The 21,510-nt window shown below is 36.7% G+C and overlaps 1 long non-coding RNA gene across 3 annotated transcripts; it reads left to right on the top strand.

Moving 5' to 3' along the window:
• The first annotated feature begins 386 nt into the window (after window positions 1-386).
• On the top strand, window positions 387-15,034 carry LOC122033322. Of its 3 annotated transcripts, none has more exons than XR_006126495.1 (3): window positions 452-1,057; window positions 2,567-2,750; window positions 13,999-15,034. It is a non-coding gene; the product is annotated as an uncharacterized LOC122033322 (long non-coding RNA). The 3 variants fall into 3 exon arrangements; XR_006126497.1 differs by lacking the exon at window positions 13,999-15,034 and adding an exon at window positions 8,573-8,734; XR_006126496.1 differs by lacking the exon at window positions 13,999-15,034 and having other exon boundaries at window positions 387-1,057; window positions 2,567-2,834.
• Window positions 15,035-21,510: the final 6,476 nt, after the last annotated feature.

Genomic DNA, 21,510 nt, shown 5'->3' on the forward strand with positions numbered 1-21,510 from the left:
TATTTGGGATATTTGGATTCGCTGATAACTAGTATTTTGATGTGATATTTTAACTCTCATACTTGACATTTTTATCCTCTCATTTGCTTAAATCCTGCTTAATATTATGATTCATGAGTTAGAATATATTTATGAGCTTTTTATACTCTCTCCCTAATTTTGACATTATTTTATGATTTTGTAGGGAATTAAAGAAAAGCCATGGATATGAGTCAAGTCAAACTGATTGGCTCAAAACTATAGATCTAAAGTTAATTCAATTTGAGAATATTTGGTCCAAGTCAAATGAAGAGTTGGGTTCATCTAGCTCAATCAAAAAAGATATCACCTTCGAATGGTTTCAACCTTAAATCCAATCCTCAAGCCCAATTTTGAAGTCCAATCTTGAAGGCCAATTTCATAGTCCAATATCAATCTCTCTTATCAAATCCAGATCCAAACTTCCTATGAACCCAAAACCTAAGTCCAAAATCTGAAACCCATTAACCTTACCTCTTCTCCCAATTCCCACACACGGATGCACATCTTGGTTCTTCTTCATTTTAGGGTTCGCGACAAGCCATCACCCGCCGCCACCACTTCTTCCTCCTTCACAATCGGATAGCGGCCTCTTCCCTTTCCTTCACTGCCACTGGCCGTTCATCCACAGTCCATTCTTCTTCTTCTTGATTCCAAGTGGTGAGCGGCAGCGACAATCTTTAAGGCAGTAGTGAATTTCGGGACGACTCCGTTTGAGCTCAGCTCATCAGAGAGGTTTCTTCGGTGTTCTCTTCTACTTCCCTTGCTCCCTAGAGTCCTTACTGTAGTGACAGTAGCAGCGCACTTCAAGAGGCAGTGGCGGTAGCGAGCTTCGAGCATCTACCTCACCAGAGGGGTTCTCCGGTGTGACCTCCACCTTCCAGATTCCTTCAGACAACTTTACCATATGAGGTTCAGGCGGCAGAGCAAGAAGGAGTAGCGGTAGTTCATCCCATTTCACAAAGTATTCTCAAAGCCGGCCAACTTCATTTGGAGAGGGTTTCTTCAAGTGAAGAGTCATCTCATTGTTGTTGTCAAAGTAAGTAGCAGACGGATAGTGTGCTATTGTTTACCAGAGTTAGGGATTCTATCTCTGGGCCCTTGTGTGACGGCAAGGGTAGTCCTTTGGCATTGAAAGTTGAGTGTGGATTGTGGAGTGGTAACTTACTTTTATTCATGTTGATATTTATTAATTATGGTTGAATGCTTGTATTAAACTTGATTCTCCATGTTTGAATTGCACGTACTATTCTTAAATAGTTTCATGCACACAATTGATTTGATGAAATGCTCCAATCATAGTTAGGTTCTAATTCATGCATGTCATGTGTTCGGTGAAATGTCTCTTCAAATAGTTAGGTTCAATTTGATGCATTTTTGTTTGCTTAACTCTTGCTTTGTATTGCTCTTTTAATTGCTCAATTCTATGACTTCATTTAAATATTTTGTTAGATTAGATTAGATTTCTTTAATGCTTAGTTCGTTATCTTATCGCTTTACGCTTTCTATAATCCTGGTGCAATTGTAGTTTAGGTTAGGTTAGCTTTCCTTTACTTGCATTGGCTTTCATTTACTATATTATATTTCATTTAATACTTTGTTATTCCATTCCTTAGTTTAATTATGTTGATGGTGAAATTGTAGAGTAGAGTGACAATGTATTGTGATATCACTATTAATGGGTAGATAGGATGTTGTTCATTTCATTAGGATACATTTCATACTTATTTTTCCATCTTATTTGTTAGGTTTTGAATCAAAATCTAAAATTTCCATTTCCATATAAAAAATCCAAAAACATAAATAACATACAATCCTATGGTTATCATTCCATCGTTGCATTCATTGGTAGATGACTCAAGTGAACCCTATTGTTTAGGATTGTTGACTGGATAGAAAGGGGTTGAATAGATGTTGGCCCCAAAATCATTTACCTTCTAACAATGTTAGTGCGTAGTAGAATAATAACAATAAAAACTAAGAGAGAAAGTAAACGCTAACAAGATTATGTAACATGGTTCGGATATTGCTTGCTCCTACTCCACGAGTTGTCCTTGAGGTGGATGATCCCTCAATCCGTCGGTGGATTAGTCTTCGACAATCTTCGGCTAAAGCTTTCTTCTTCTCGGTGGAGCAAAATAAATTCCTACCTACTGGATTTATCAGACGTTTTTGTGGTATATAATTTCTAGGAATTTTTCTAATTTGGTTATTGTGAAATCTAAAATACCAATTTAGTCATTGAAAATTTTTAGAATTATGATCATTTGGACATGCATAGTTCTTTTTTAATTTTTTTAGTTGATATTTTAATTTTTCATTCTCAACCTTAAGTTTGTTAAAATTTTCCTTTAGGCATTCATATTTTTCCTTTGATTTTAGATATTTAGATCTACTTTTACACAAAAATCTACTTAGCATTTGAATACACTTGTTCAGTTGATCTGAATGAAGCTTATATACCTGCCTTACCATATTGCATTTGTCGGTAGACATTCCCCCTTCATCAATGCTCTCCTTGAAAGTGGCTTTGTCTTTGGGTACGTAGGTATTCGGCTACTAGTACTGTGTCGGTGATCTCTTCGGTCTTGAATTCCTCTGATGACGAGGTGATGTCCATCGAAGAGTCGGATGATGAAATGATGCCCATCGAAGAGTCAGATTCTTCTTTTCTTGGATTGTGGAGTTCCAAGAACTTTCGTAGGCGTCGATTTTTCTGAGTTCTTGAGCAGGTAACACACTCAAAAGATGAAACTCGGCCTTACCATTTGTCATAAATTCTTCCTATTACTTGTTAGTCCAATAATGTTACTCAAGTTCTTTTCCATCTTTACTTTTGGACACTTCAAAGCCAAATTTAATTATTAATAACATATTGAAATCAATTTTAAAAAATATGTCCACGTGTTTCTTCCAAAAAGCGAACTCCCCTTCGAATATTATTGGGTAGATGCTAGATCCAGTCATTTCTTATTGTTTTAGTCAGTGGTTAGTCCTTCTAAAATGCCCTCACTCTGATACCACTTATAGGTCCTAGTGCGGCCGGCAAAAGAGAGATGAATTGCCCTGTAAAGAAATTTAACCCTTTATTTTCCTTTCTTATTTAGCAAAGATGAACACACGTTAAGTAGTTAGAAAAATAAACATAAATTAAAGAATAAGAGATAGAAGATTTACTTGGTTTACAACCGGAGAGGTTGCTGATCTAAGATAAAGTAAGCTCACTAAATTACTCCTTCATTAAAGGCAGAGTAGTCTCTTACCGATATTGAAAGCTTAGAAAAGAAACTGCATAATAAGAAAATGATAGTACAGTGCTTGTATTCAAGTGTTCTTATAAATCTCGAGCCCCAAGCCTTATTTTAGAGCTTCACTAGTCAAAGTAACCATTTGCTAACGTTGCGAATCCCGGGCCCCCAGATCGGGTCCGGACACCCCCAGCTAGTTGTCTCAATCTACTTCGCAATGGCTAAGTGATAAATCATTTTTCCAATCCCAGGCACCTAGACCAGTCTAGGCACCCGGATCAGTATTGACGTAGATCCCAAAGTGATCCGTAGCAACGAGGTACATGTTTGGCACCAAGGTAGTCCGAGCACTCAAACCCTCTCCAGGCGCTCGAAGTTCGAGCACCTCGACTTGGTTCAGGTGCTTGGACAAGGTCAACTCAGAGTTGACTTTGTCTGACTTCGATTCTAATTAATTAGGTGATTCTTCAACCATCCAGAGTTGAGCTCATTCGAACCCAAGTCCGGCCTTCTCCTTGAGCAGTCTTCCACTCTGGTTTCTTGTCCCTCAGAAATGTTGCGCACATCCTTCTCATCCGCCGATGTACTCTTCCGCAGCACCTCATCCTTTTGATGCAAAGAAACCATCGACTCGCTTCCTGTGCTACCCTTCTCCCTAGCTATATCATATCTTTCGCTCGACTTTGCATGTTCCTAAATTCCTGCACATTTAGACACAAGGATCAAAATATAACAAGATCTAACTTGACTTGGTTGACCACATAAAAACTAACCCGGAGTACTTACACTTATATCCACAGCAAATGAGATACATGTCTACAATTGACGAGATGCAATCAAAAGGACGACATTACATTATGAATTGTTAAAAGATTAATCAAACTTGTATGATTTACCCGTCTGTATCTAACTACTGCCTAGGATTAGCATTATCACATTTTGCCATAGATTAAAAGATTAATAAAATTTGTAAAACTATGCACAAAATTAACAATGCATGAGGAAGAACTAGAAGAAACATCGGTCAAACAACCACTTGCTATATTGCTAACAATGGGATAGTAGTTTAGAACAATGAGGGGTTGCTTGAATTTATCAAATACTAAATATTCATTTGAGTATACTTTACATTTATCGCGCAACTTGTGTTCCATTAAGATTGCTGAACGCCTCACTTTCCAAGAATTTAAAGTGAGATCTGACATCTATAGAAGGCATGTGGGCCTTCGAAGACACAGCCAAGGGGTCTTCAGAACTGCCAACACCGCCCCCTTCAATGATGGGTGAATCCTATGGGACGGTAGCCGAGCCCTTTGGGGTTGTGGCCGAGACTGAGGTCCTCGACATCTCTAACTCTATCCCTTTAGTAGTCGAGGTGTCGGCTCCGGTCATTAAGTTGGGGAAGTCCCCCGAGATCATCGAGTCCGAGACTGAGCCTGAGATTGAGGCTAGAACCAAGGTCTGACCCAAGAAGAGGAATTGGACGCCTAGGCAGAAGTCATCTCCCAGATAATTCCAAACAGCACTTAACGACACCGGTTTTCGAATCAGTTATTAACCGGTGTAGTATCACTTAACGACACCGTTTCATCAACGGTGTAAAACCGATGTACTAGCGTATGTTAATAACACCAGTTTTGGCAGCGGTAAATGATCGATGTAATATTAGTTAATAACACCGGTTTTGCAGCGGTGGAAAACCGATGTAATATGTATATTTTTTAACAGCACAAATTTGATTTCCGAAACAATGAAAAACCGACAATAACAAAAAAAATACACAAATATTCACAAATTATACAAATATTCTTCATTCAATAATATCCATAAAATATACAAATATTCACAAATTATATAAATAATCTTCTTACAACAATATCCATAAAATACTCAAACATTCTTTTTACATCAAAAGTTAGCTAATAGATATCAAAATCAAGGTAGAACATTCTTTTAACACATCAAGGTACAACTGTCTCAAATGTAATCTAGCATGCATTCAGCCCACTCGAACATCACTTCATCAATTTCAACTCTGGAGTACTTGAGATTTGTAAACTGTAAAAACACATAAATCCACCATATGTCAAATAACTAAAACAAATGTGCACATGTATCAAATAAAATAGAATACTGAGTTTTTAAAGGCTGCTGTGGAAGATAACGAATATAACATAGAATCTAAAACTTTCATATATGACACTTAGTATATGATGCTTAGAATATAACATAGATAATTTGCTCCTTCTAATTCAAGTGTATAGATTGATAAGAACCGACAACATCATACAACAAATTACTAGGCATGATAATGGTTGAACAAAGAAATATGACTACACAACAAATCTAGTGAAAGAAGCATAGAAGAACAAAGAAAATGTTAATAGTTAACAAGCAAATGAAGAGATATACTATTTATTGTACTACCTCTGATGCCATCTTCCAAATCTCATAAGCAAGAATGCAACTGTGCCCTTTGTATACACATGGCTAATAGACATAATACAATAAGGAGCAAAAGCTATAAAATACATGGGGGTCTAAATCTCTGTATAGGAGATTTGGATGGTTAAGTAGTTTCTATTACTGGCTTTTACTGTAACAGATCAACTGAAAACTGTATATCTGGTTAATTTACAAGTAATGAAGTATTCACAATCAGGAAGCTATTTAATGGTCTTCTTTCTTATCAAGAGCAGGGAATTTTCTTGATGCAAACTAGCCAATTACTGTAATCATAGGGCACTAGGTCACAAAACTCAGAAACATCGATTATGATAGGACGCTAAGATCCTAAGCAGCAATTTTACTTCAGAAAAACCTTGGAAACGATCCCAAATTCAAGAACATAAAGATCCTAACATATCTCACTTACATCCGTCAACTCTGCCTTACAGCACAGCGGACAACAAGAGTGGTGCATGGTCGCCAATTGCACTAGTGAAGGTTCTCCTCTCTTTTTCTCTCAAATTTGATTGGCTGACTATTTATCCTAAAAGCTAAGTTGTTAGGAAAGAGAGAAAGAGACTAAAATATACATTGATATCCTTAATAATCTCCATCTCTTTCTCCAATTCTAATTCCCTCTTTTCGGCCACTCTAGTTACTTTTGAGGGCATTTTTACTAGACTTTGGTTGGCTATTACTGATCTTATTCTTAAGCCAAACCAGCTGATTAGATTGACAAATATTCATTTATGAATCTCTAGTAGCACAATCGAAATCTGATTAAAGACAACCTTAACAGATTGTCCACACTCCAGATTCTGCGAACCACCAGATTGTCAATTGAAGCAAAAAAAGAAACATGATAGCATCTAATAAAGTAGGGTCATACTTGATGGTAGATGTACAAAAAAAATTGGTTCTCAAAATTCAGAAAATACACTTAAACAATAAAAAAAAACTTAGTTTCGAGTCACAAAATGAACCTTTTGCTATGAAACAGGAGCCCAACATTTAAACAATCAAATTAAGATTAGTATTGATTACCCATTTATCTTAATAGGTTAGGTTAAATTCGAGTATCAATGTGTTAGATATTTAGAGGAAGTTGAGCAAGTTCAAAAAATGTAATCAATCCTTTAATCCTAAGGTTACCATTTAAGATAGCTTATCCAGCCACTCTACTCACTGCAGCTCCTAATCTCTAATTCCTTTCTTCTTAGGCAATCATTTAGTCTCCAACTAGTATCTGGTTTGTAACAAAAGCATAGCATCTGGTTTGTATCAAAAAAGTCATAGCAAGCACCAGGGGAAAAACATAGAAATTATCAAAATCACCAGGGGTAAATATTGTATTATTACCATTACTGGAAGTGAATCCTTGTGGTCAACTCCAAAATTTTCAATTATATCTTTCATATATCGCATGATATAAAAACCACATTGCTCCACATCCGGTTGTTGAGGAGCCTATGTTAGAAAAGAAATATTGGAATAACTCCTTCAAGGATAGTGAAACAGTTGCTAATCAAAAGGACATACCTTGACAACTACCTATGTTGGTTGTTTTTTCCCTTTCCTTCCAGCCTCCGCATTATACATTTTCAAGGCCCTACATGCATATAACCCGTGGGAATTGTATTGCCACATCAAAATACTTACATGTTTCAACAAAGGTAAGAAAAGAAGCCAAAAAACTTGCATGTTGACAACATATTTCCAATCTTGATCACGAATGCGGTGACTAAGAGGATCCAACAAAAAAATAATCTCCTTCTCAACATTGATGATAATCAAAATCCAGTGAAAACTACACAAAGAAATATAATTAGTGTATATATGCATCTTGCAAGTTCTCAAAATATGCAAGTGAGAGTGATATATAATGTTATTCTTATTCACCCAACGTTGCATGACACAACAACCAATTGACCAGATGAGGTACCAATTAGCCTACTGCTTAAGTAATAAGCCCTTTTATTCAACTGTTCTTGGATGAAATCTCTATTCTGATTTCTTGATGGTACATATTCCACAGGCACTGGATCCACCAATCTGAAATCCTGCAGCAACATCTTTTCCTGCATCTTTCTACCACTCCAATAACCAATGCTTTAGGAGCACCCACTCCAAATAAAGAAGCACGAACAACTTTACCATGAAATTTCACCTTTTTCTTTGCCAAACAAGTAAAAGAACATCATACATATTTTCCAAGTAGATTAGACATCCGTGGAAGCTCGTTGATTTTCCAGATGAATCAACGTTGATTTCCGCCGAAATCACATTATTCACACCCGCTCCAGAAAACCCACACAGATACCTGCCTGTTCACTGAAGAATACTGGCGACTCAAGTATGGGGCCCGTGATATTATTTATCATCTTGATTTAATCGAATTAAAAAACATCCAGCAATAGTTAGTTATTAATTGACGGATTAAATCGGGATAAGATTGACTAAACTCTTTTAGTTAGAAAATTAATGAATAAATCAAGAATTGTTATCTTCAAGAAAATTAATTTTGAGGTGCTCTAGAATACCTTATCTATCTCAATGCTAGATATAGATTGAGTGCAATCCTTGCAACAACAAGAAAGTTATCCACCAAATATTGTTCAAAGTCTGATTGATACAAGCCTGAACTCATTTCACTTGTTCTAAAAGCTTCCCAACTTGGGCATCTACATGAGATTGAAGTAAGAACAGGAAGTCAAACCATTAAATTTCAGTCTAAAAAATTCCAATTCGATCATAATCAATGATAGCAATTAGTATTACCTCTCCCTTTTTCTTCATTCTGAATCACTCTTCATGGACATGGCCTTTAATCCTCTTCTCCTTTGCGAATTATGGAACAGGAAACAAAAGAACATGAGATGTGAATGGGATGCAGGAATGAGACGAGCAAATTGGTCGAAGGTAGAGAGAGAATTTCTACCTTTCTTGATCCCTTCTTCTCCCTGACTACATACCTCTCCTGTGAGAGATCTGACAGCTATGCTCCAGGACTCACCAACTAGATCGAGTTTGTGAAAGAAATTAGAGGAAAAAAATCAGTTTTTTCGACTGTTTGATCTTAAAAATCGGATTTTTGGAGGGAATGGAAGCGTACGAGTATGCATTTTTGGACGAATTTGGATCTCTTCTTGGGTCGTTGTGGCAGCTTGCAGCCCTTCATCACCATGAAGTCCTCCTCCTTCTCCTTGTTCGACAGCGAAACGAAGAATCGAGGTAGAGAGGCTGCCGAGGCTCTTTCGTCGGTGTTCTCGCCCTTGCATACCAACGCCGCCGATCCCCTGGTCGTGTAGCAACGGTCATCCTTATCCGGCGACGACGAGACAAATCGGGAGTTATGGTTCTCGCTCCCGGCCGATTCCGACCTCCTGTGGATAAATCCGAGCAGTGGTTACTTCCATATCTCACCGGCGACACCTCAAACTAGATCAAACCCTAACTTTTCCGGATCAACCTCCGATCTATTACCTGAGGGGATAAAGAGGCGGGTGCAGGGGGGAATCTTGATCTGCGATGCGGCGGACATTCCGAGACGCGATTCCCCTCCGGACGCCAGATTTTGCGACGGATCCTTTGTCCCTGACCTTGATGCGGCGGAGGCACTTGCGGCACCCCCATTGCAGAGTGATGCGAGGACCGTTGCAGAGCCCATCGCGGCGGAGGAGAGACTGTTTTTGTTTTTTCCTCCTCCTCCTTCTTCTTCTTCTTCTTTCAAACAGGTAAAGGAAAGTGCTGCAAAATCTAAACTCGAGAGTAAAGAAGCATACATAGAAAGCAACCACCACTCCAGCCACGTAATCGGAGGGCAGTTTAATGGAGGCACTAAAGAATCCATGGAGGTAGAGATCTTGCGACGCAAAAGCAGCACCTGATCACAGAACAAGTTAGGTTCAAAGATGTCCCTTTCTTTTTTTTTTTTTAAAAATCTTTTAACAGAACCTATTCGCTGGTCGAGGGAGAGTTGGACAGTCCGGCTGTCGCCGTGAAGCATGAGGTTGGAGTCTCCGAACAGTTGGGTGTAGCCTTCCTCAAAGGAGATGGTGGCGAGGTTGGGCAACTCCGAGAGGAAAGAAGCCTCATGGGAAGGGAGCAGAACCGAACACAAAAACAGGAGGAAGTAGAAAGGAAAAGATAAAGTATGGACTACCGGAATGCGAAGAAGGCCTCCTCTTCTCAACCAAATGGAGGAGTTGGAGGAGATGCGGTGTGGTTGGACGGAGAAGCAAGTTCGTCGTGTCTTGATCCTGATCGGGAGAGGATCTAGGAAGGGGGAAGAGGGAGATGAGGTTGAGTGAGATGGTCGGAGGTTTAGGTTTAGGCTGAGAGAGATGGTCGGATGGTCGGAGGTTTAGGTTTAGGCTGAGAGAGATGTCTCGGTTTAGGTTTACGCGAGAGAGATGGTCGCGCGGAGGAAGGGGCGGGATAAAGATTTAGGTTTGGAGGGAATTCACAGTGTGCAGATTTTGGCTTGTGGGGAAATTAAAATATTTTATTTGGGTTCATTAACATCGGATTTTAAAAACCGATGTTAAAATCGGTGTCTATTAACGAAAAAAAGGGCGCTCATAGACATCGCCTAAAAAATCGATGTCTATGAGCTAAAATCTACGCTCATAGACACCAGTTTTTAGAAAAATCGGTGTAAAATATTCAAAGACATCGGTTTTAGCCTAAAACCGTTGTTGTTCCACTGATGTCTATGAGGGATTTTGTTGTAGTGTATAAATCATTTTCAATACGGGACTATATTTATAATCTTACAACCCCAATAATGCACGAGTTCATATTTGAGTATAATCCATAGATGTGAATACATAATTGCTCTCTATAAAAGAGAGAATCTCTTGGACATTTGGAAAAGGATCATGATGCAGAATGACTTTGACATTACAATGGAAGGTTGGTTTTGGGCATGAAAAGAATCCATTTTGGATTGGCCAGTGTTTTATTTTGGCGCGAAATAATTCCATTAAAAAATATCTATCTCAATTTAATAAAATTTTCTTGTACAATATGGAACAATGGTAAAAAAGAGTTGATATAAATTTATTAATGAACCTTAGATAATTTATTACAAACAAAGTTGGTATCACTTTTTGAAACCTCCAGCTCCTCCATAATTAAAAATATATTTATCTTTATCATCAACATAATGATAACCTCCTACGCTATAATAATCATCGATATCAGCCTTAGGCTCAATAAAATCAGGATTCAAACCATACAAGCTATTCAACTGATTCACAAATTGAACTTGAATGAAATACGCAGTTTTAGTAGGTCCTTCACTAGTTGGATGACCACTACCCATCGGAGGGCTTGGGACATTCAAGTGAGAGTAAACACGTCCACCCATTTGAATAGCGCTTGCATAATCATCCATCTTAGGAAGTAATTCCTTAGGGAAATACCCAAGAGGTAACTGATCATTATAAGTAACCCACCAATTCCCTGTATTAGAATCCTAAAAATGAAAACACACAAAATTTATTAATAAGGATTAACCTTCAATAAAAATAACATAGCACATTTAGAAAGGAAAAAAAAAAAATTACCCTAGCAATTAATATGGGTAGATATTTTTGTTCACCGCCATACGTGGAAAATTGAGAAATAAAACTTCCAGGTCCATAAATATTAGTGGTGCTAACAAAACCAGCGCATTCCAAATTCAAGCATCCCGTTTCCCCATACCCATCACTCTGAAAACACGTAAATAAATAATTTACCAAAGAATATATATATGAAGCTAAAAGAATAAAAAATATATAAAATATTTATACTTACTGTCCAAAAAGTAAAAAATCGAGGATAACTAGAATTGTACAAGGTGGGTGCAACCTGTGAAATTAGTATTAGTGATGATATAAAACTAACAATATTAATAAATGATTTATATTAACTTACATGCCAACCCGCTTGGATCACATTGACTTCATTGTCTGGAACATTTGTATCACCATAAAGATATATAGTGCTGGATGATCCTTGATCAGGTTGTAGATCTGGAAGCTTATGAGTTGTCATTTTGGCGTACGCTCCATAAAATGGACCACTCATAGCTTGCATAATTGCATACTGTGTATAATACAAATATTATTTATATTTGAACTCTATAAATAATGAATAAAAATTAAATTAATAATAAGAATAAAAGTGAAAAAAATTATAACTCACATGACTTCCCTCCACCATTATGTCGTTATCTATGGCTTGTGTTCTAAATTGGTTTTTCAAGAGCTGAGAGCCAATTAAATCTTGTTTTTGAGCACGGTGGATAAGAACAGTGCCAAAAGGACAAGTATCATTGAATCCATAAAAAGAACCTGGTTCAGATTTTGTAAGTTTCATTCCTTTTGGAAGATTACTTGGTTTTAACTGCATGTAAAGATTATTAGGCTAGTTAAAGAGCCAAAGGAATTATATCATACAATAAAAAGCATCATGTATAACAATTTGACTAATTTTTTTAATACACAATACCTGAAGAGTGTGATTTTTCAACAACGGGTGGTCAAATGCTGGTTGCTTGTACATATCAACACAGTCAAATAGATCTCCAGTTATTGTCTGACAAAAAAAAAATCAATAAAAACATTAATTATAAATTCTCAAAAGAAATATTAATAATGACCTGAATGGTTTTAAGCGAATGCTTAGGTTTCTTGTTCCATGATCTTGCTCGTGTCCCACCAATTGAAATAAACACAAGAAATAAAATACGAAGTAACATGATGTGAAATGATACGAAAGTTTAGTATTGTGATATGTTGTAAATCTTGGCCTATTCACTTGTTTATAAATAGAGACAAAAATATAAGAATCATAACTAAAATAAAATAATGAAAGGGAAATTATCTGTATTCTTTAAATGTTTACTCATTATATCTTAAAATCTATACTTAGTAAGATATAAGAATTATTAAATAAAATAAATAAATAAAAGGAAAATTCTTTGCAATCTTTTAAATGTTTAATTTATCATTAATGTAGTCTTGAAATTTATATAAAATTATTGTTAAAATTTATTTAAGATTATCTTTATTAATGTTAAAATAATAAATTTCAAAATTTATACCAAATATAAGCCTCAAAATAAAAAATTTAAATTTATACAAAATGCAAGTAATTATCTCTCTATTAATATAATCTTAAAATTTAATAAAAATTAATGTTGTTAAAATAAGAAATTTCCTTCCATTTATTTTTATTTAAAAATAAACAGAAAATATAAATTACAAACTTAAAATATACCAATAATTTCATTTATTATTTATTTATTATTTTATTTAATGATTCCTATATCTAGCTAACTATGAACTTTTTGGTGTGTATGTCTGCAAAGAGAGAAAGGTATTTATGACATATTAGATTTGCTCTTAGGCTCTACCCAAAAGACTACATGTCAATAGAGATATCTTACATCCTTTTAAATATATAATATTTTTCATATCTTTTGAATGTGGGACTTTGATTGTATCCCCAATAATCCTCCCTCAAACGAAGGATCACAATTACTCTGATGGTTTGAGCCTCTCCATGAGCATCTAGTCATTCTTGACCTGTTCTAGGAATCTCCGCGAACATCCAATCACTCTGACATGCTCTGGACCTCCCTATGAGCATTTAGTCACCCTAACCTGCTCTGGGCCTTCCCGTGAGCATCCAATCACCCTGACCTGGTCCGGGCCTTATCCGCAAACATCCAATCACCCATTACAAGAAAATCAGCTATTAGTGACGGATGTTTAATTTCTTTCTCTATATAGCGATAAACTTAATAATTACCATCATTATTAGTGATAGACTTACAATATCCGTGGCTACTAATAACGATTGGGCGATAAACTCCTTTTTTGTCGCTGGAATAACGACAGATGTATGACTCCCACTAATAGAGATGAAAGATTTAATTATCCATTGTTAATAGTGATGATTTATTTAATTATCCATTGTTGATAGTGATGGATAATTAAATATTTCGCCGCTATATTTTATATATGTATGCTGACATAATCTTTTGCTTGTAAACTGAAGCATTGGATAATTAAATATCTGTTTCTAATAGCGACAGATTAAATTTTTTTTTTGCTATATTTGGGCTCGCTGATAACTAGTATTTTGATGTGATATTTTAGCTCTCATACTTAGCATTTTTATCCTCTCATTTGCTTAAATCTTGTTTAATATTATGATTCGTGAGTTAGGATATATTTATGAGCTTTTTATACTCTCTCCCTAATTTTGACATTATTTTATGATTTTGTAGGGAATTAAAGAAGAGCCATGGATATGAGTCAAATCAAACCGATTGACTCAGAGCTATAGATCTAAAGTCGGTTCAATTTGAGAATATTTGGTCCAAGTCAAATGAAGAGTTGGGTTCATCTAGCTCAATCAAGAAAGATATCACCTTCGAATGGTTTCAACCTTAAACCCAATCCTCAAGCCCAATTTTGAAGTCCAATCTTGAAGGCCAATTTCATAGTCCAATATCAATCTCTCTTATCAAATCCAGATCCAAACTTCCTATGAACCCAAAACCTAAGTCCAAAATCGGAAACCCATTAGCCTTACCTCTTCTCCCAATTCCCACACATGGATGCACATCTTAGTTCTTCTTCATTTTAGGGTTCGCGACAAGCCATCACCTGCCACCACCACTTCTTCCTCCTTCACAATCGGATAGCGGCCTCTTCCCTTTCCTTCACTGCGACTGGCCGTCCATCCACAGTCCATTCTTCTTCTTCTTGATTCCAAGTGGTGAGTGGCAACGACACTCTTCAAGGAGGTAGTGAATTTCGGGACAACTCCGTTTGAGCTCAACTCATTGGAGAGGTTTCTCCGGTGTTCTCTTCTACTTCCCTTGCTCCCTAGAGTCCTTACTGTAGTGACAGTAGCAGCGCAATTCAAGAGGCATTGGCAGTAGCGAGCTTCGAGCATCTACCTCACCAGAGGGGTTCTCCGGTGTGACCTCCACCTTCCAAATTATTTCAGACAACTTTACTATCTAAGCTTCAGGCGGCAGAGCAAGAAGGAGTAGCGGTAGTTCATCCCATTTCACAAAGTATTCTCAAAGCCAGCCAACTTCATTTGGAGAGGGTTTCTTCAAGTGAAGAGTCATCCCATCGTTGTTGTCAAAGTAAGTAGCAGACTGACAGTGTGCTATTGTTCACCAAAGTTAGGGATTCTATCTCTGGGCCCTTGTGTGACGGCAAGGCTAGTCCTTTGGCATTGAAAGTTGAGTGTGGATTGTGGAGTGGTAACTTGCTTTATTCATGTTGATATTTATTAATTATGGTTGAATGCTTGTATTAAACTTGATTCTGCATATTTGAATTGCACGTACTATGCTTAAATAGTTTCATGCACACAACTGATTTGATGAAATGTTCCAATCGTAGTTAGGTTCTAATTCATGCATGTCATGTGTTCGGTGAAATGTCTCTTTAAATAGTTAAGTTCAATTTGATGCATCTTTGTTTGCTTAACTCTTGCTTTGTATTTCTCTTTCAATTGCTCAGTTCTATGACTTCATTTAAATATTTTGTTAGATTAGATTAGATTTCTTTAATGCTTAGTTCGTTATTTTCTCACTTTACGTTTTCTTTAATCCTGGTGCAATTGTAGTTTAGGTTAGGTTAGCTTTCCTTTACTTGCATTGTCTTTCATTTACTATATTATGTTTCATTTAATACTTTGTTATTTCATTCCTTAGTTTAATTCTGTTGATGGTGAAATTGTAGTGTAGAGTGGCAATGCATTGCGATATCATTATTAATGGGTAGATAGGATGTTGTTCATTTCATTAGGATAAATTTCATACTTATTTTTCCATCTTATTTGTTAGGTTTAGAATCAAAATCTAAAATTTCCATTTCCATATCAAAAATCAAAAAACATAAATAACATACAATCCTATGGTTATCATTCCATCGTTGCATTCATTGGTAGATGACTCAAGTTAACCCTATTGTTTAGGATTGTTGACCGGATAGAAGGGGGTTGAATAGATGTTGGCCCCAAAATCATTTAATTACCTTCCAACAATGTTAGTGCGTAGTAGAATAATAACAATAAAAACTAAGTAAGAGAGAAAGTAAACGCTAACAAGATTATGTAACGTGGTTCGTAGATTGCTTGCTCCTACTCCACGAGTTGCCCTTGAGGTGGATGATCCCTCAATCCGTCGGTGGATTTGTCTTCGACAATCTTCGGCTAAAGCTTTCTCCTTCTCGGTGGAGCAAATCTCTCATAAATCTCTCTTCCTCTTTACAAGATGAAAACTTAGATTTAGGAGGAAGAGAAAGACTTGGAAGCTTGGAGGCAAAGACTAAGAGAATGTTAATCAAAGCAGTAACCTCTTTTAATGCCCCAAGCTCTCTTTAAATAGAGTAGAAAGAGTTGATCACAAGACAATTCATTTCCTGCAGATTGTCGATTGACACTTCCATCAGTCGACTGGGGCTACCGTTGGATGTAGACAAAGGCTACTCCGCAGAATCCTGGATTCTGCAACGGTCGCTAACAACCACTTACCAGTCAACTAATAGCTACTGGCTGAGCGAACAGAGTACCTCTGTTCACTCCCAGTAGACTACTCAATTGACTGGACCAGTCGACTACAACTTCTTCCAGTCAATTGGTCCCAGTTACACACTCACACTCATCCTCTTCTGAGTCGCCCTTTGAAGCTCTCTTCCTTGGCCTTCGTCCCTTAGATGCACTAGAGCCCACGACTCCTCTCCATGCATCCTTCATGTTGCCTTGAAGTTTGCTTCCCTTGTCTCTACTCCATTGCTCCTTATCTGACGGTCCCTCGGATACATTCCACATCATCTTTCACCGTCTCAAGGACCCGAGCCCTAGGCTGAGCTTTCCAAGCTTGGTCGTACCAAGCTCCTCATGTGTGTTTCACCAAGTCTTGCATGACTCAAACACATCAAACCAATATTAAACCTAACTTAAACTCTTTGCACACATCAAAATCATAATTGTACTCGATCAAACCTAGGTCGATTGCACCCACACCTATGATATACTAGCGTACATCAATTCAGTATTTAATTCTTTTGATATCGTATCATGATAGTACAATCTTATCAAATTGGTGTTGTTATCGAGGAGTGTTAGTGGTGTTTGGTGATATTAGGATTATTTTTCTATTTTTTTGAAGAAAATAAATTGTTTGGTGACTTGATTCTTTTATGCTTTATATATCTATGTATTTTGTCATGATTACTTCCTGTGTCTAGTGATTGCATTGCCATTGTTTCAGGTAAGATAGGAAATTTCTTTGAGTTCAACATGGATCTTTATTCATAGCAATTTGGTGGCTTTAATGAATATCACAATTCAGATACTGGGAAAGTGAGACACATATGTACTAATTGTGGCAGTCTATCTCATCCAGTTGCTATAATCCACCTCATCCGAAAGACTGCTAGATTTTTTATGGAACCCCATTATTCCTAACATCAATATCAAGATGCATATGATTCAGCTCCTAACACCTATAGTCATGATTGGGGTAATTATTCATCTCAATATTTTCAACCTTAGATTCCAGAGCAACATGGGTACTTCCAACCCCAATACTATCAACCCCAATAGATTCCTGAGTGGTATGGGGATATACAATAACAGGCTATTGAGCATCCTCGGTGTTACAATTTAGACTAGATGGACCATCAAAATTTCATGCATGGGAATGAGCAACAACAATTGAATCAATCTTTTTCAGCATATCAGAGGCCATTGGGATTCCAGGATAACTCAATTCTTACATGGTCATAAATATTTCAGCAAGTTGAACCCATGTTCTTGGATACATTCAAGGGCTCTAATGAAGAAATCCTTGTGCAAGGATGTAAAGAGTTCATGCAGGTTACCTTACAATTGCAACAACAAGCCACTCTTAATGCAATAAAGATACAAAATTTGTAGATCCAATTTAACCAGATGACATCATCCATTAGCCAAATACTAGTACAAGGCATCGGTCAGTCTCCCTCAAAGGATATTTCTGATGGTATTAACATACCTGAGGAGATGAATTGTAGAGTCAGTGGTATTCTTGTATTTGATTCAGCTATTCTATAGAACTCCTCCGTTTCTCTATGCTATGATAATGGAGTTGTAGTTGCTGTAATTATTGTTGATTATGCATGTAAAATATTGGATGAAAATATTGATGTTACAAATATGGTGGTGAAGATATTATTATGTCAAATATGGAGGATAATACTTGTGTGTTGCCAGCTACTCATGCTTATGATATTATTGTAGATGATGTTGAAGTAGAGACAATATCCACAGAATTATGTTCTTCAGTTGTACAACCAGAAGTACCAGAGTTAGAGCAATAATCATTAGAGTGGGAAGTTGTGGATAGTTGGAGGCCTCCAGACTTGACACTTCCACTATTGTTGAAGTCTCTATTGATGTTGAACAGGACCCCATTATCTCTTGTCATAATCGAGCTTCTAGAGTGGATGCTCCAGCTGAGTGACCTTCATCCACTAGAGAGATTTTTCCCGGAGGCGATGATATTGGACGTAGTAGCTTAGGACCATTCTGACCACATGAAGAAGGCTCTCACCTCACCTCGATCTATTCCACCTTTGGCGTGGATTTTATTATTGAACCATCTTCAATGGCTGAGATATATTGTTTATTGAGTTATTCCCTTTCGTATGTGGATATTACTTCTAAATCACCTTCAGCTGCCAGGAGTCAGGGGAGTTTTTGTGTTCCCTTCCCTTTCCTTTTCTTTTTCTTTGTAGATATATTTGCTTTAGTTGTATTGGTTGTTTTGGTTATCTTGTTTAGTTGTCTTGTTTTGCTTGTCAAGTGATTTTCAGGTTTTAGTTTTGTCGATTTTGAATAAATTCCCCATGCATATCTTTATATCATCTTAAAAGTTGTAAAAGCTAGGTAAGTTTGATCGTCGAACTTTGGAATCGATTGGCATGATTGACTTCATTGATTGTAAATGGTTACTAGTGTGATGATGGATTTTATTTTGATAAATTGAGCTTGACCATTTTATACCCAGTGAGGGCATTATCCGTTCTTATTTATCTCCCTCATTATGTGTGGTTTGCACTCTTGATGATCGTTACTCTAGAACTTACTTTGCTCCTTTTTGAGACCACATTTAGCATAAGTTGCATGATTATGATAAAGGCTATCTTGTTTATTTCCTCCTATTCTTTGTGATGCATGATTGTTGATAACATCCTTTTCATCCTTGGTTGTTTCCATCTTTTTTCCCCCTTATCTTATGTGACTTGTCTTGCTATTCTTTTGAATATTGAAACATTGGTTTGTTATCTTGTTGAGTCTATTCTCTAGACAGTCAAATTTTATGTGTGTGTGTGTTGGGGGTTGGAGAGGTGTATACTTTTGGAAGAGAAAGACTAGATTCGAAATGTAGCATGAGTGAGCCGTGCTTGATCACCATGGTCAAGCCATGCTTTATCTTTTTGAGCCATATTTATTTTTGAGAGATATTTTGTATTGTTGAGAGACTTGTATTAATAGCACTTCATGTTGAAAAGAAAAAAAAAGAATAATAAATGTAGGCACCACAAACAAGAATTAAAAAAAGAAGAAAAAGAAGAAGAAGAAAAGAATATATTTTGGTATGTCGTGTAATTTTTATTTATTTGAGTGATAAATGATGATAGATTTTGATGTGCATTTTTTGGAGTGCTACTTTGAGCTTAGAGTGTATATGGATAAGCATGAAAGAGAAGGGAAATAGTGATTTGTTTGTAAGGAATGCTTATGTGTATTGTTTAGTTGAGCTCAACATGATAGCATTCCTATTGTCTCATGTCTTCATTGTTTTCTTTCTTACATTTTATACCATCTTCCTTATTCTTGTTCTCCTCTTACTTCTTTGTGATTCTAATAAGTCCTTCAGAATCATGCTATTCTTGTGTTTATAGTGGTGGAGAATAGGAAAAAAGCAAGCATGTGGTAGTACGACATCATGAGTAGCTTTGAGAGTGTTGGCGCAGCGGGCCGGCAAGAGGGGATGGGTGAATTGTCTGAAAAAGAAAAAGATACCGTCCTTGTTCTTTTAACTCTAAGAATGCAACAATAATAAAATAATAGAAAAGAAAGAAAACTTAGGGATTGACTTGGTTACAACCTAGGTGGTTGTTAATCCAAGGCGGTTGAACATCTCACTAAGAATCTCCTTATTTGAAGGCGGAGAAGCCTTTTACACACTGAAAGCTCTAAGAGTTGCTAGAAAGTTAGTACAAGAGTTGATTTATTATTTTCTAACTCCAGGGACCTTTTTATATCTCCTAGAAACTCTATCTAAGGGCTTGAGGGCGCCTCCCAAGGGGTGGAGAGCGCTTCTAGCCGAGGCGAGTGGATAAACTTTTATCCACTCGCAAACGGTCAGTTTGACCGGTTTGAGGGCACTCTCAATAGCCTTGAGGGTAACTCGGACTCTATGGAGGGTGCCCTCAAGGCATGGAGGGCACCCTCCTGCCTGAAGAGGCGGAGGCGCCTTCAACACTGCGTTGAGGGCGCCTTCAGCTTGCTTTTCCAGCTCCTTTTCACTCATTTTATTCTTCCAAATTTTCAAGTTATAAATTTTTAAATTTTTCAAATTTTCCAAGTTTAAATAAAATTTGAAACAATTTCCAAATTAGAAATTTCCAAAAATAATTTAAAATATTTAAATAGTTGATAAGAATTTAAAAGTATTATCTTAATTGTTTGTTAGTTCGTCAATTAAACATTTAATTTGATAATTGACTTCCAGACTATGGTGAGACACTAGGCCTTCTTGGTTATTGGATCATCAACCACTTCTAGACAAAGACTTTTAAGAAATTGAAATATTTAATTTCTTTTGAAAGCCTTGATTAACAGAAGGTTCTTTCCTACTAGGTTAATTAGATATCTAGGGGGTACATATCCTTTTGGTATTCTTCTAAGTTGACCTTGGTGATGTTTAATATACCAATTTAATTTACCATAAATTTTAAGTTTTAATAGCATGCATGATCATTTTTAAAATTTTCATTTTCTATCTTTAATTTTTCATTTTCTAATTTTAGATTATCACACAATTGTAGAGGGCGGGCTTTTGCTAAATTCAATTTTAATTCAGCATTTTTCTTTTCTAATTTAACTAGATCTTTAGTAAGACTCTTAATAAATTGAAAGGACTGTTTGGGAGATAGAGCACATACCTCACTTACCTCAATTTGTGATGCTCCCCCTTCATCGAAGCTTTCTTCTTCTGATCCTTCCCCTTCATCTATGCTCATCTCTGAGCTGGTCTCATCTTCTTCTTGATGGTTGGCCATTAGCGCTAGTCCCAAGAAGGCTGCTACTTCAGAATCAGAGGATGAAGAATCATCCCAAGTGGCCTTCATGGTCTTGTATTTGGAGGAAGTTGGTTTTTTGTGCTTGTCCTTTTCTTTCAATTTTGGGCAGTCATCCTTGATGTGTCATTCTTCGTTGCAGTTGTAGCATCAGACAATTCTTTTGTTTCGATGATGCCTACTTGACTGTGATTTAAACTTATTAGACTTAAGAAATTTATTGAACCTTTTTACTAGTAGAGTCGTTTCGCCTTCATCGATGGATGTCTCGGACTCTTGATCTTCCGTCCTTACCTTTAGGGCAACGTTGAGGTTTGTCTTTTCTATGTCTTTTGAATCTGTAATTCGAGATTCATGAAGTTCGAAGGTAGAAAATAGATTTTCTAGCGTACTTACCTCAAAGTCCTTAGAGATGTAGTATGCAT

Source organism: Zingiber officinale, chromosome 11B, assembly GCF_018446385.1.
Source record: "Zingiber officinale cultivar Zhangliang chromosome 11B, Zo_v1.1, whole genome shotgun sequence".
NCBI lineage: Eukaryota > Viridiplantae > Streptophyta > Magnoliopsida > Zingiberales > Zingiberaceae > Zingiber > Zingiber officinale.